The sequence below is a fragment of the Callospermophilus lateralis genome, chromosome 1 (assembly GCF_048772815.1).
Source record: "Callospermophilus lateralis isolate mCalLat2 chromosome 1, mCalLat2.hap1, whole genome shotgun sequence".
Taxonomy (NCBI): Eukaryota; Metazoa; Chordata; class Mammalia; order Rodentia; family Sciuridae; genus Callospermophilus; species Callospermophilus lateralis.
The window spans coordinates 60,631,822-60,648,275 of NC_135305.1; positions in this window are offsets into that span (position 1 = coordinate 60,631,822).

Genomic DNA, 16,454 nt, shown 5'->3' on the forward strand with positions numbered 1-16,454 from the left:
TCTGTCTCTCCTTCTTTAAGACAAATAGACTGAGGGATAGATTGAGAATGGATTGAGAGAGAGCAGTTAGCTGTTATTGCTCCAGTAAGTTTGTGAATGTGTGTGTGTGTTTGTGTGTACCCATGCACATACATGACCTCAGTTACTAGTTTGGCTAGAAAGGCCTTGTTTACATCTATTTATCATTTTGTTAGGATTTTCTGTTTTTATTAAAACATTGGTATTAATATTTGCATTAAATAATCAGGGGTTAGTTTGTTAGTTATAATTTTTATATTTCTCGTTTCTATCAATCTGTCCAACACATAGTTAGCATCTTTTTTAAAAAAATTATTTATTATTTTTATATGGTGCTGAGGATCAAACCCAGTGTCTCACCTTTGCTAGGCAAATGCTCTACCACTGAGCCACAACCCCAAACGCATAGTTGACATCTTAAAATCAATCTTCTATAACCATCTGCCTCTTCCAGAGCCTCTCCAAATTCAGCGTAACTAACATTTTCCTTTCAAAGATGGAATACAGTTCACTCACTATTAACACCAAGCACTCTTAGATATCAAGGTCTAAGGACAGTCAACTCTTTGCAGTTTCAGGTAGTGATGAAAAATGCTTTTGAAGTTACAATTTCTGATAGACACTTGACAAAGCAGCCCCTCTTTTGTGACATAGGCCATAGCCCAGAAGATGCTTGAGGTCACCAATCAATAATAAATGAAAAATTATAAAGAGAAGATATTTCTGCAATATAGGTAGAAAATACTCTAAAATATCTTGCTACTGTAATTTTGACATATATTGAACACTGTGAATACTATGAATATTTATTTTATTATTTGGTAAAGCTTTTTTATTTTGCTTTAGACGTTTTTGGCATCAATGAACTCAAAAAAGTGAAAAGTATGTTTGATGAAAAATCCAATACTGAATATCCACTTTTCAATCAAATAGAATATTAATACAAACTTGCACAAAAAGTGCTAATCAATACTTTTATCATTACCATAGAGACCATAGTAAAGTTAATAGTCACTGGAAGGCCAAGAAATACAAATCTCTAAGACATATCAACATCTACTACAAAAGTTATTTTTAAAAGAATATTCCCAAAGACAACAATTTAACATGTGCGGCTGCTACATTCCATTCTCAAAAGCATGAATTTTTATTTAGGTCAGATCAGTGTTCTTCTAAATAATTAATTTATTTCTAATTCCAAGTGAAGTAAATAGTTTTGATGTTATTTTTATATAAATACTATTAGAAACTTCAAGTAAGACATTATAGAAGATAATTCCAAAATGACTGTGATATTTTTCCACTCACTTTATGGAATAAAAGTAATATTAAAATGAACATTTTTGGGAAAATGAAACATATTGTCTTTTAATTTGAAAGCTGAACATTTTAAATATAATTGTTTCCTTTTACAGTGATAATATGAATACTGTAAAAGGCAAGCATTGTGGTAAAAAATAACATTGTATCTAATTTAAGAAAACTATTGTATCAATTGGCCATTTCTACATTAATATTTCATAATAAATCAACCTAAATCCAGTGGTTTAAAACAGCATTTATTCTCATGGACATATGATTAGCTATCAGCAGTAATACTAGCTGACAGGGTAATGCAATAATCAAGAGTGAGATGATGGTGACTCAGAGAAGAAGTGAAGACTTGTGTAGTAGTGAGAAGTTAATGAATTTAACTGTGGGTTTGGGCTTTGTTTCAGGCTATGGCAGCTCAGGCCAAATGATCTGAGCTCCATTCGGCTGACACTCTATTTCATGTTTCCCACCCTCTCATGGAACCAGTTGTCTGTCTAGACCAGGTCTTGCTCTTCTCCTAGTGATGGAAAAAGGCTCAGAAGCAGAAGCAGAAGCAGAATTACTGAAGGCCTCTTAGAGCCTAGACCCAGAATTAGCACATTTTCAAACCTATCCACTGGCCAAAATAAGCCAAGAGATGGGGAAGTACTCTTCTCGGAATAAGGGTATAAATTCAAAAAAGATGCAAAGATGTGGGTCATTCAGTCTATAAACCCTTTTGGAATTGGCTAGCAGGCACACATAATTTTTGCATTCCCCAAAGTGTGATAATCAAACTAGAGAATTTAGATGTCAAATTTTTATTATTTTGTAGTGAGAATCTAATCCAGAGCCACTGGGCTACCTCCCCAGAACTTTTTATTTTCTATTTTGAGACGGGAGCTCACTAAGTTGCTGAGGGCCTGGCTAAATTGTTGATGTTGATAGTGAACTTGTGATCTTCCTGCTCAGTCACTGGGATTACAGGTATATGCACCATCATGTCAAAATTTACACATTTTTGTATGTTCAAAGACTAGCTGAACTACAAAAAATTTTTGATAAAAGTTATTTTTAAATAAAACCCACTTCAGTTTGGCAATAGATATTTTTTCTCTTCACTGTTCATCATCAATAAGATTTTAAAAAAATAACTGAAGTTTTGATGAATTTGTTTATACAATAACTTAAAGACTGCGTGGAATTAAACTAAAAAAAAAAAGGTACATGATTTAATATTGTAACCCTATAATTGCATCCAAAATACTTAAATTTGTGGGATGAACCCTTTAATCAAGGGCTTTTTATTTGATAAATTTATAATTTCTACTAAAATTGAATAAAAGACCTACAATGTCAAATTGGTAAAATATTCATAAATTTAAAATATTCAGAAATTTAAATAATCATCAAAGAAAATTTTTATGAATGAAGACAAAAATGTAAAAGTGTGCCAAAATATTTAGACTTAAATACTTGTATATTTTAATTAAAATAAGTAAATAAACAGTAAAATTTAAGAAAATTGCCAATATCCCCCACTTAGCAGTTTGGTCAGATCTTAATCAAACATTTTAGTATCCATAAAGAGAATATTTAATTAAAAATATGATGATCTACAAATAAAAGTCAGTTTAAATAATCAGCAATTTCAAATTTATTAATTATAAGATATAAACTGGATGATTGTAGGTAATTTTATCAAAATAGGACAATATTGAAAAAAACATAAGAAAAATATTAGTGGTATTATATATAGAAATATACATTGTAAACTGATTAAAGAGTATTTTCTAAGAATAATTATTTTGCTTACATTTTAAATGTTTATATAATCAATATAAATCAATGTTAAAATTTTCTTTTTTGACCATGATTATATATATGTTATTTCTGTTTTTACAAATTATTTTATAATTTGAACATTATACTAAAATCATTGTCTTTTACTGGTAAAAAGAGAAACATTTAAATATATATGCATTTTATTTTGGGTCCTCTTTAATCCCCTAAAATATGCCAAATCAAAGGCTTAAAACAAGGTGTCAAACCCATATTTCAGAGGCCTATACATGATAAAATGGTACATTAAACTAGGTAGATGGTATTTGTCAGAGAGAAATGAAGATAGAGTTTAATTTTATTTAAGAAGTAAAATCAATAGGATGTGACATCGACTCTCCTAGGCTTATTGTAGTTAGTGAATCTATGTGGCTAGTAGGTTAGTAGATGCTGGCCTTCAAGGGATTAAAAAAAAAAAAAAAGATACAGTTTGTCAGGCAATTAGTTTTCAAGTGAGATTTTCAAGAAATATTACCCATTGGTCTGAAGTCCGGAGAAGTGTTGGCTATGGATGTAAACTGAAGGAACAACTTCTTCCTCAAGTGACTGCATCAAAGGCTTTTCTCTTATCGAATGTACTGAGTTCTATTCATTTGAAATCTCTGAATATAGTCACATTAGGTGTTCTGAAAAGATATCACAGAAAAAAATAACATTTTCTGTATTTATCTTGGTAGAATAGAATAAGAAGATAGTAATAAGAAAAAATACTCATCATGTGTTAAAATTTTTATACCAGGTAAATCAATGAAGAGTTCAGCAAGATAATATTGAGAAGTAATTTTATAATTACATTTATCCTGAAAACATAATGTATAATTCAACTAAACAATAAATCCATTGGAATTTAGTGTACTAAAGTAATTAAAAATTAACATATTTTCATTCAATATTGATTCATTATTCATAAAAAAATACTGTTTTGTTGTGTATAAAGGCATATATTGACTCACAGCTCATACAGTACCTCCGTTAAAAATGTTGATATATGATATATAAATCTAGGGCAATTGAGCATTTTATTTATTTATTTTTGTTATTGATCTTTATTCCATCTTTTTTCCCCCTTTTTAAAATTTTGTTCTAATTAGTTACACATGACAGTAGAATGTATTTTGACACATCATATATATACGGAATATAACTTCTCATTCTTCTGGTTGTACATGATGTAGAGTCACACTGGTGATGCAAATCATATAAGCACATAGGGTATCAATGTCCAATTCATTCTACTATCCTTCATACCTCCATTTTCTTCCCTCCTTTCGCTCCCCTCTGCCTAATCCAAAGTACCTTTATTCTTCCCTAGTACCCTACTTTTTGTGAATTAGCATGCACATATCAGAGAAAACATTGGCCTTTGGGTTTGGGGGATTGCCTTATTTTGCTTAGGATGATATTCTCCAGCTCCATCCATTTATCTGCAAATGCCAAATTTCATTCTTCTTTAAGGCTGAATAATATTCCATTTGTATAAATACCACATTTTCTTTATTTATTCATCTGTTGAAGGGTATCTAGATTGTTTCCATAGTTAAGCTATTGTGAATTGAGCTACTATAAACATTGATGTGGCTACATCACTGTAGTATGCTCATTTGAAGTCCTTTGGGGATAAACTGAAGAGTGGGATAGCTGGGTCAAATGATGGTTCCATTTCAAGTTTTCTGAGGAATTTCCATATTGCTTTCCATAATGGTTGTACCAGCGATTGGGCATTTTAAAGGTTTTAAAAACAATAGACTATTTTAAAATTTTAACTTGATCAAGGTTTTTAGTCTTCTGATATATGTAATAGGACACTTGATTTTTGCTTTAGTATTAATTAGGTTATTTGCATTATCTTATTACTAAAATTTATGCTTTTTTGTTTCCCATCTTTAAGATCTTAAATTATTTTATATTAGTTTAATCTTACTTGCTTGAATATCTTGAAAAGAAATTTTTGCATATGTGTACATTATGGAAAATACTTGTGGAAAATATGATGTAGATTCCTGCAATAATATAACAACTTAATTTATGGGGCAGGAATTGGTATTTCCAGGATTTCTCATTACTTTCAAGGTATTCTAAGTAATACCTGACTCTCTTTTTTTTTTTCTTTTTCTCTTTACTGGGGATTGATCACTGGGCTACTGTATTTCTTTGCGGTATTCCCATTCTTTTGATTTCTTACTTTGACACAGGATCATGCTAAGCTGCCCAGGCTAATTTCAAACTTGTGATCTATTTGCTTCATCTCCCAAATCTAGGATTAGTGACATATGACTAAATACCTCTCTTTATTGAAGACATTTAGATATTTAGTCAGGCTAGGTGTCAGCGTAGCTAATCAAGTGCTTCCCAGATAACTAAAAGCAGAACAGAAAATAAATTAGCTAAATGGAAACACAATCAATTAGATTATAACAATTATTAGAAAGCTGAATCTCAACTTAATATGAGGCCTTAATTTCTGAACCTGTGAAAATATGTCAGTCAGACTACTTGATCGCTCATCTCTCATGTCATGTCTCACTCATTGTGATATTAGAACACAACACGAACATCCTCCGTTGCTCCTAGTGAGAACATCCTCATCCCCATCCCATCCCCAATTAACTGATGCTCAGGTCTTCCTCTTGCTCCAGACCTGCCTCTGCTCAGCTCAGTCTTTGCTCTTAGCAGATATCCATATCACAACCTACCTCCTGGTTCACTGAAAAAGTTACTAGAAGCAGATTTATTCACTTTTTGTTCATTCACTCCTACAGGTTCAAAAGAACTCACTGTCCTATTAACTCTATTATCAGCATATAGATATTTTCTATTTCCATTTTTAAAATCCCTCCCCTAAAACTTTATACCTGCCAGTTGCTGCTCTATTTTTTTGAAAAAAACTTTATTTGTTTTAATTAGTTGTACATGAAAGTAGAATGCATTTATGCACTTTGATATATCATATATAGTTGGGGTATAATTTCTCATTTTTCTGATTGTACATGTTGTAGAATCACATTGGTCCTGCAGTCTTATATATACATAAAGTAATAATGTCTGTTTCATTCTACTATCCTTCCTATTCCCATATCCCCTCCTGTACCCTCCCCTTACTCCCCTCTAACCAATCTAAGGTAACTCTATTTTTCCCAAATGCCCTGCCCCCCACATTGTGAATTAGCATTCACATATTAGAGAAAACATTTTGCCTTTTGATTTTGGGGGGTTCAGATAGTGGTCTATTCTTTTTTTAACTCTTCTTCCCAGAAAAATAATTTGTTTAGTTGCATTGATTACTTTTTCTAATTCCATTTCTACAATTCACACATTAAATTACACATACTTGACATGATTCCCCTTTCCACTGACTCTATCCTTTCCAAGATCATCAGGTCAAAGTTGCCAATTCCAGGAGGAATTTCTCTCTGTTTAGGCTACTTGGCCTGACAACAGCATTTCACCCACTGGCTGCACGGTTCCTCTGGAAACCTTCCCTCCTGGATTCCTTGACCTCATAGTCTTGGGCTTTTCGTCCCTTCCTTACTGTCTCCTCAAACTCTGTCTAATTTGTGTCCTGTTCTTTCTGACCCACTTTCTTCATGGCTATTCACATGTTTTTTTCTCTGTTATCCCTGTCTCTCCTGTTGCTTTCAGTAGCATTTCTGTGCTCCCATTCACAATTTTCTTTCTGAGGTGAGGTCTATCCCCTTAATCTCAATTTTAACTCATATATTAAACTGCCTCTCTGACATCTTAGATACCTAATTAGGTTGAAATGTTCAAAAAGTAGCTGGTGATTCTCTTTGGCAACTCATTCCTCTTATTTTTCACTTTATAAAATGGCCCTGCCGGTTAATTAATTAAAAGAAAAATCTAAAATATATCCTTGGTTCCTCTCTGTTCTATTGCACCATCCCTAACATTCTATTGGTCATCAGCTCTTCTTGATTCTAACTCTGGACTGCCACAGCCTTATTCTAAATTATCTTCCTGTCTTTTCTAAAATACTGTAAGAATGTCTTAGTTACTATCCCTCTTTAATAGTTCATCTATTCTCCACATTGTGGCAAGAGTGATCTTTTAAAATAAATTTGGATCACTTCCCTTCTCTGTTTATTCTTTGATTGTTCCCATTGCTCCTCTGTTTACCTCTGCAACACAGGTCCCCATATTATCTCTTGCTTGTGCTCCATGCTCTCCAATATCCAGGTTACCTTTCTCTGCTTGAATCTTCTTCTTTCCACCCTTACTCTTCACCTGGATCATTCTTATCCTTCAGATTTGAGCTCAAACTTCTGTTTGTGTATTCCTTCCCTTTCATACCATTTAAAGTAGACTCTGCCTTATGTTCTTTATCTTCTCATTCTGTTTATTTGGCCCTGCATCACACCAAAACATCCAATTTGTCTTATTGATGATCATTTGAATATCCACTGGAACATAACAGGGACATTGTATTTTGTATTCTTTTGGTTCTATAAAAGTGCTTGTACTATATATCAGTGGACAGATAATTGTTTTCTAAGTTCAAATGAATGTTCAAATGAATAGATTATTTATATAGCTTCTTTTTATACGGAAAAGGCCAAAGACTATGGTGTTGGATAACATAACAACGTAACTCAAAATAAATGATCTGCCAACATCAATTGTATAGAAAATTCAGAAAATATTTCAAAATCTTAGAGGACATGGAACAACAGCAGAGTTGAAAACAACAAAAATAAACATTTTTTAGAGGGACAGTTTTTCTTTCCTTTTCTGAGAAATTATTCAGCAATGTATATATAACTATAAAAATCTTAGATAATTATGTAAGGTACCTGAACTTCCTTCATCTGGTTAGAATCTCAATTAGTACATTATATAATTCCCAGATTTTCCTATGGAGATCTGAGTATGATTACTGAACTCTTGAAATGTGGTTAGTGCAAATGAGAAGCTGAATTTGAATTTGAATTTATTTTTAATAAAACTAAAAACTTAAGAAATATTTTCCAGTAAACACAACTCTATTGTTTGGTATAGTTACATTTATTGAAAATGCAATCTTGAGCCAGGTGTGGTAGCACACGCTTGTAATCTCACTGGCTCAGGAGGCTGAGTAGGAGGACTGTAAGTTCAAAGCCAGCCTCAGCAAAAGCGAAGTGCTAAGCAACTCAATGAGACTCTGTCCCTAAATAAAATACGAAAAAGGGCTGGGGACGTGGCTCAGTGGTCAAATGCCCCTGAGTTTAATCCCTGGTACACACATCCCCACCAGAAAAAAAAATGCAATCCTGAAATTGAGATGTTTTGTAAATATAAAATATCTGAAGGATTTTTGAAGAAAATGTACAAAAGAATGCAAAATATCTTAATGTTTTTGTTGATTAGATGTTTAAATGGTCCTATTTTGGCTCTAATGGATTAAGTTAAACATACTTCAAAAAATAAATTTAACTTATTTATTTTTAGTTTTTCTACTGTGGCCACCAGAAAATTTAGATTACATGTAGTTTATTATATTTCTACTGAATTGCAATAGATATACATATACACATATCTGGGTTTTTAATGAAACTTAATTAAATAAACCACTTCTTAGCAATATCATAAAATCATTGAAGTAAATAAATACAAATTTATATTTGGCCTTTTTGAATAATTATTTAATATTTCACTGTGACAAATATAGATTTTTTTATTAGTAAATGTTTAGGTGGTTTCTAAATTTTCACCTTTATATTTAACACCAGTATAAACACAGTATAGGGCACTTTTACTGATGGGGAATGATTATAAAGATCAAGTATCTTCTAGGCTAACATTTAAAAACATTTGAGAAGGCTATGGGATAATTTTGGAAAATCAATTTTATGATGTACATAAGCTTACATTGCTTTGTGAAAGCATAGATCATATAATTTTTCATATATTTAAAATATTTATTTTAAAAATAATTTATTTTAAAAATCATTTTTCTGATTGTACATGTTGTAGAATCACATTGGTCCTGCAGTCTTATATTTATTTTTTAGTTTCAAGTGGACATAATATCGTTATTTTACCTTGTGCTGAGGATCAAACTCAGTGCCTCAACATGCTAGGTGAGCACCCTACCACTGAGCCACAACTCCAGTCCCTAACTTTTCATATTTTATAAAGTGCATTAATCATAATATAAAATGCATAATGTGTATTATGAAGATTTCTATCAATAACAAATTTTTTAATGCTAAGACATTTTTAATTTTCTGAAAAATAAAAAGATGATGATGATGATTTTACCTAAGAATGCTTTTTATAATTTTGAATAAGTGAAATGTTGCTATTTAAAATAAAATACAAACCCTCAGATATAAGTTACTGAAATCTCTGATCTATTTCTGTCATTTTTGTCTGTCTGTGAGAAGATGCCCTGAGTACAACCTCTTGTAAACAGCCTGCATGAACAGGTTCCTGGAGCAGTCCTCCTGAGACCCTGCTTGTCATTTGTATGCTGATGTCACCCATCTAGGTTCTAGTCAGGGTTTGCAGATATGTGGAACTGAATACTTCTCAGGCCAGGTAGCGAGACCTTTATCCCTCACACTTAACCTGTTATACCTACTCCACATGAACAGAATCTGTAATATATCCCTAGAGTATCAGAATATACTCTATATTAGAGGAAATACATGAAGTAGGACTCTTTGTATCAATTGTCTAAGTGTTTTGAGTATATTAAATGCTCAATCTTTCAGTATTACATATATTCAACATGTATTTCAGTATCTAAGGCCACAACCAGGCTCCTAGATAGCAAAGGATTCAGGCTTAACAAAGAAAAATTACAGATATAGACAGAGAAAATTACAGATATAGACAAGAAAATACTGTATGGTATTCTATCAAAGTAAAAAAATGAGATAAACATTATATTTAGTAATGCTAGAAAAAGAATCTTAGAATTTGAATCAGTTGTTTTTCTTAAAACAAACCAGTCACAGTTAATGGGAACTGGCCACCAAAGACTATAGGGGCAGTGAGACCAATGAAACAGACAGACAGATCCAGGACTGTACAAAGTGCAATTTATTGGGGACTTAAGGGCAGAAACATGTCTTGGGCAGCAGCAAGACAGAAGGATCCCCCACACCTCAAGGCAGGAGGAAGGATTTGTGTTCAACTAGACAAGGTGGGTGTGGCTAACCAGAATGTACCTCACCTTTCTCAAATAACTGTCAGCATCTGTAAGGTCAGTTAAGAAACAGTCCAGGCACCAGTGGCCAGAACACCACACTCTACTGACTATATATATTACTGACATTGTCCTAAGGGCATATGTGACAGGGTCACGTGGTGGGCAAAATGGCAGTTATGACCAAGATGGCTTTAGTCATACCAAGCTAGATTCCTACAGTTATGCCACTTGCCTTCTAAATCAAATGCCTTTCTTGATTAAGAGCAGTAAAATTCCATAATTTTCCATTGTTAACAAAGTTTTCACTCTTTTGTCACCTAGGTCTTCCATTAAAATTTTACTATAATTTCACTCAATTTAAATGGATAGTGAGATCTAACCAATGTTCAATTTCTAACCTTTACCCCTTTTGTATAACTAAGTTAGAAATTCAGTTAGCAGACCCTTCTGTCTGAGGTATCTCTATAGTGTTCCAGAAGCACCCAGAAGCTCTGTCCTCTTTTACTGGTTCTGTCAGTACTAATTATGTAACCGAGAACATGCCAATTAATTCCTCTGCAAGTCAATTTCTCACCTATAATACAGGGACAATGAATCCCATGCTATCATCTACTTCATAGGATTGTCATGAGAATCAAATGAGTCAAAACATTTCAAAATACATGGAAAAGACACACCGACTGACTATTCCAGGAAGTCTAGAACAATTTTAATACTGATAACAATAACGAGCCCTCATTTTGTATCTGTTCTTTATATTATTAGGTCTCTTGTGATTACAAGCAATAGAAATCAACTAAAGCTAGTTTGAGTGGGACAAAAGGTGGAGACAGTGTTGTATTATAAGCACACAAAAGCATTTCCTGCCAGCGAAATCTAGGAGCACATCAAGGTCCCAGGAAAAAAACCAAAACCAATTACTTTTGCTCTCTCTCCTCTCTTTTATTTGTTCTGTTTGTCTAAAGCATTTTTTTTTTAATCTAAAGATGGATTTCTTCTGCTTATTCTTGAATGAAAATGTCACTGCCTGCAGATTCATAGCATACATTTTACAGATCCAGTCAAATACAGACAATGATCTCTCTTTTATTTCCAGCTACAAAATCACAGGGCATCTAACTTTGCCAGATTATCAATGATCAAGGAGGAAACAAATCAAATGGGTGCTGAATGAGTAATGCTATGTTCCAATGTATTGGAAAGAGAGCTCATCCCCCAATCTACTACTACAAAGGGGTCTTCGAATATGGAATCCCTTACGTATCTACTATTCTCTTTAAATTTCCAAAGCACGTTCACATGTGAATGAAATGGGGGGGGGATGTATTAACAGATAGAAACAGAATTTCTCTAAGGGATGAAACTATTTTGGTTGACAGGGGAAAAAAAATAGATACTTTGGCAAACCATTTGAAAGAGAAGTGATAGCTTGGGGGCATTGGTACCAGCTGAGTTCCAAGAACAAAAGAGCTTAGGGTGCTCTGCTGTAGAAAACTAAAGGCATTGGCTTCTGCTCCTAAGAGGATTGGGGAACAAAAAGGCAGGAAAGAGGAATCTGTAAGGCAAAGTGTTGTGCATCAATGCTGATGGAGTAAAGTATTTGTAAAAATCTCCATGGTAAAAATCTCCAGTATAGGCCCCAGTAAACCAACTCACTGCTCCCCTCCCTCCACACACAGGGAAAAAAATACCTTTAAGTTAAAAAATACCCAATGTGTGAGTTTCAGTTGCTTCCATATAATTTTGGTTCTTTGTCTTCTCTGTGAACATTGCATGAACCAGAAAGGTGTGTGTGTGTGTATAAATTCAGTGTGTCTGGACCAGATCAGCATAGAACAGAGGGGATATGTTTTAAAACAAAGGTGGAGGCAGAGCATACATCACTCAACCACTCCGAATGCCAAGGGCAAGGAGGCAGAAGCTGAATTTGAGTTATGAATGCATTATTTCCTATAATCTGCCCAACAACTTGTCAAGTAACTGCAACAGATGTCATTACCACTTAACAGATGAGGAAACTGAAGATAACACTTTACCTAATGTCTTATAGCAAATGAGTCTCAGAACTGAAATAAAGCGTATATGTCTTCCCTCCCAGGGGAGTTCGTATTATTGCACTAAACTTCCTTCCTTCAAATAGTATGACAGTGACAGAACAGTGGTAGAATACCTTAGTGGCAAGAATCAAGAAGACATTCCTTTAATGAATACCTTCAGTGTTTTTAATGAAAACAGTAAGATTACCTTGTACTCTCTGTTCCTTTCATTGAATATATATTTCCTAAATTCCTACTCTGTAACCAGTAGCAGGATAGGTGCCAATCCTTTGCTTATGAGTAATAATGATCTGACTAAAGTGAATGTTAAAATTATGAAAAGACTAAATAATAATGAAAGGCCAAGCACTTCACGACATTTACTTCCTTTCTTTCTTTTTTATTTTTTCTGTACTTTTTGAAATTTCAATGACACACAAAGTCTGATTATGGTTCTAGTAGCAGAGGTGACTAAGAATTCAAGTCTAGTCACATCAACCTCATATATTGATAGGGAGAATATAATGATATATCCATTTTGGAAAACACCTTGGCAGTTGCTCTCAAACCTAAAAAAGAGTTAGCATATGACGCAGCAACTCCTCCTTAGGTACATGCTTAAGAGAAATAAAAACAGGTATTAAAATCAATATTTGTACATAAATCTTCATATCAGCACTATTCATAATAGCCCAACGGTAAAAACAAACCAAATTGACTAACGTCTGGATAAATAAGAGGTAGCATATTTATACATAGAAAAGTATTCAGCAATATATTCAGGAATAAATTACCCATGCATGCTACAACATTGATGCAGTCTGAAACAGTATGAAGGAAGACACAAAAAGTCATATGTTGTATGATACCATTTATAGGAAAAGTCCAGAATAGTCAAATGCACAAGACAGAAAATAGTTAGTGGTTGCTATGGGTTGGGACAGTAAGGAATTGGAAGTGACTACTAACAGGTAGCAGATTTCATTTGGGGGTGATGAAAATGTTCTGGAATTAGTGTCAATGGTTGCACAACATTATGAACATGCTAAAATTTTCTGAATTCTTTACTTTAAAATGGTGAATTTCATGTATGAATTAAAACAAACTAACCACATAATATTTCTATCTGTGTACAAGGACAATAAAACCAACATCAAAAGGAACACTGAACACAGAGAAATCACAGTAGGTCACCACCTTCTCCTTTTCAGTGTCTCCTCTGTGCTATCCAACATTTCCTCAGTCAGCTCCCTTATGTTAAAAAGCAGCCTCAGCAGTCTTGGGGAGGCTGAATTTCTAAGAGAGAGCTGTGCCTTTCTTTACTCTTCATTTTTTCAACATTCTGGTTCTACTTTATTATTTTTTAGCTATATTCTCATAATAAACTTTTTGTTATTGTTGAAAAAGCAATTATTAGTGGCTCAGCCTCCTGTAGATCAATTGACAACCTTCGTTGTATGAATTATTAGAGATTAAGGTAAAACATAGATAATAATTTTGATTTTTCTTTGTAGGGTCAAGAAATGCTTGGAAAGTGCCCTGTCAACAGAAAGCCTCTTCTTTATGTAGGAATTCCCAGGAGCTGTTTAGAAAATAGGCAGGAGTACTCTGTGAATCAAAGCATCACTCTTGTCAATAACCACGCTTCCCCAGATATCCAAAGTCCAGCCTCAGTGAAGGGAAGAGGGTGAATGCATGGCTGAAGTTTGAGGACAAAGCAGCACCTCCTAGTGAATTGTGGGAACAACAGCAACAACAAACATGTAACCAGGCAGGCTTTGAGCCTGTGTTCCCATTAGGGTGAATCAAATGAAAGAGAAAGCCCCACAGAGGCCCTACCTGAGTCTGTCCAACCCTTGGAGGTCAGAAGCAAGACGTGTAAGCAGAACCCCTCTTTACAAGACAATGTTCTGGGACCCATTCCATGTCTAGGGCGTTGGCCTATTGAATTGATTAGTGCATCTTCCTGGATGTTAGGGTAACCGTAAACTGGAAATCAAAGGGATATGTGCCATAGATATGTGCAGAGATACTGTGCCAGGTCAGGAGAGGTGACCATGGATTTTACTTCATTAGTTCTATTTTGTCCCTGTCACTTTTTGTGCAGAAGATTTACGATATAATATTCATCATTTGACTGATTGACTTTCCATTTTGCTGGCTGGTATGGTATATGGAAAATGTGGATAATCCCATGCCTTAAAGCTTCACATGCCATTTTTCTCCCACTCAATGATCTTGAACTCTTACAAAGAGCTTTTATTTAAAAAAAAAAAAAATCTGAAAACATATCTTGTCCCTTTTAGCTTCTAATTTATATGCAATCTAATAAGGTACTGATGTTGGCAAATGTTTGCCAAACTCCTTAATACCATTATTTGGAATAACATTCCTCCTAATAGTAATTAGGATAGAAAAGCTCTTAATAGTGCTTCTCTGAATCCCTTTGGCCCAGTCCTCTATCAACCCTTCTGTTGCAGTTCCTGCTGAGCTGAACAAGAGACACACATGTCGGCTTCACAGCTTAAACAAAGAGCTACAGTGAGTGGAAAAACAGCTGAGCCAGCAGGAAGCATAAACAGAGGGGGAGGTGTCAATATAGCTATTTTTTAATCCAATGTAGTAAACAGGCGTTAGTAGAGCCAGGTAACTCTTTCCTTGAGAAGCTAGCCCTTGCTTCAAGCTTTCGCTCCAGGTTGGCTTCATTCTTTATTAGGACCGTTCTTATGAAATGTTGGTAAAGTCAAACAAATATTGGGCGCAAGAGAAGATATGTCCTCCTGCTTAGCCTTATTATCACAAAGAAAAGCAGGAAGTTTGAGAATCATGAAAACACATGGCCTATAGGAATCACAGAAATATATACATATACGTATACATACATAATTTTGTTACCCATTAAGCTACAAGTGTATATTGTATCATGAATTTAGTACAAAGCAATTTTTCCCTTTTGGATCTAATCCCCCTTCAAAGCCTCAGATATTTCTTTACCTTAATCTCCTTTTTCCTTCTATTTTGCTCTTACTCTGATCTCACAAAGCAGAAAGAAAACAGTACTATAATTATAAGCACATGATGTGCTAGGAACAGTTATGCATCATATTATTCATACAGTGCAACATTGCTGGTACCTCCAGTTTTGAAGAAGAAATTGACAAAAATATCAATTTAAAATAAATGGGAAATGATTTTACAATGAAGTCCGATTACCTTCAGATGGCCTACACAGCTCTAAGGACCTAGTCCCTGCTGACCAGGCAGCCTCAGCTCTCCAGTCTCCTACTGCATATTCAATTACTAAATTCTGGGTTCCTTGAGGAACTAGGAACTAATCAGGCTAACTTCAGTCCTACCCTAGGGACTTTGCCCTTGCACTCTGTGAGAGAGGTTGAAATCTTTTTCACGCAAAATCTGTTTCCTTCTTGTTATATAGTTTCAGCTCAAACATGTCATCTCCTTAGAACAACCTCCATGAACATTCAGGTGAAGATGCCTAACTCTTCCCTCAGAATGACTCCTTGCTGTGGCCACTTAGGTACATGTTCAGTTCTCCACTTAGGATAGTATAGGTGGCCTACAGGCTCCAAATGCCCATCTTTAGACCCACCACAGAGTTCACAGCTAGGCCTGAGGCCTCACTCCAGGGAGGCTGTCCCCAACCCAAGGCTGCAAGGCAGGGATACTAGACCTTGACCATTTTATCCATTTCTGCCCAGTGAATAATATTGCCCCTCATGAGCAATATTCATTCAAGATAGGCTCTGCAGACATCCCTATAGGCCTTGCTAAGACCTTCTCAGAGTGGCACCGGGGTCAGAGGCTCTTACTACACAAAATGTGTTTCCTTCTCTCTTGCCCTGGTTTCAAAGCTGTATCCCTGGTTTCAAGGCTGTATTCCCTACTCCTGTGCACTTTCTCCTTTGTGTTTCGTGACCATATCCCCCAGTAAATAAGAATCTCATCAAATTCTGCTTTAACATCCACTTGTCAAAACACTGAACTGTTGTACTTTCTTGTGAGTTTTATTATCTTCATAGCATGTAGGACAATTTTTATTTTATCCCATTTAATGAATCTACTTACATGTTGTTTCAATATCATCCTTCTACACT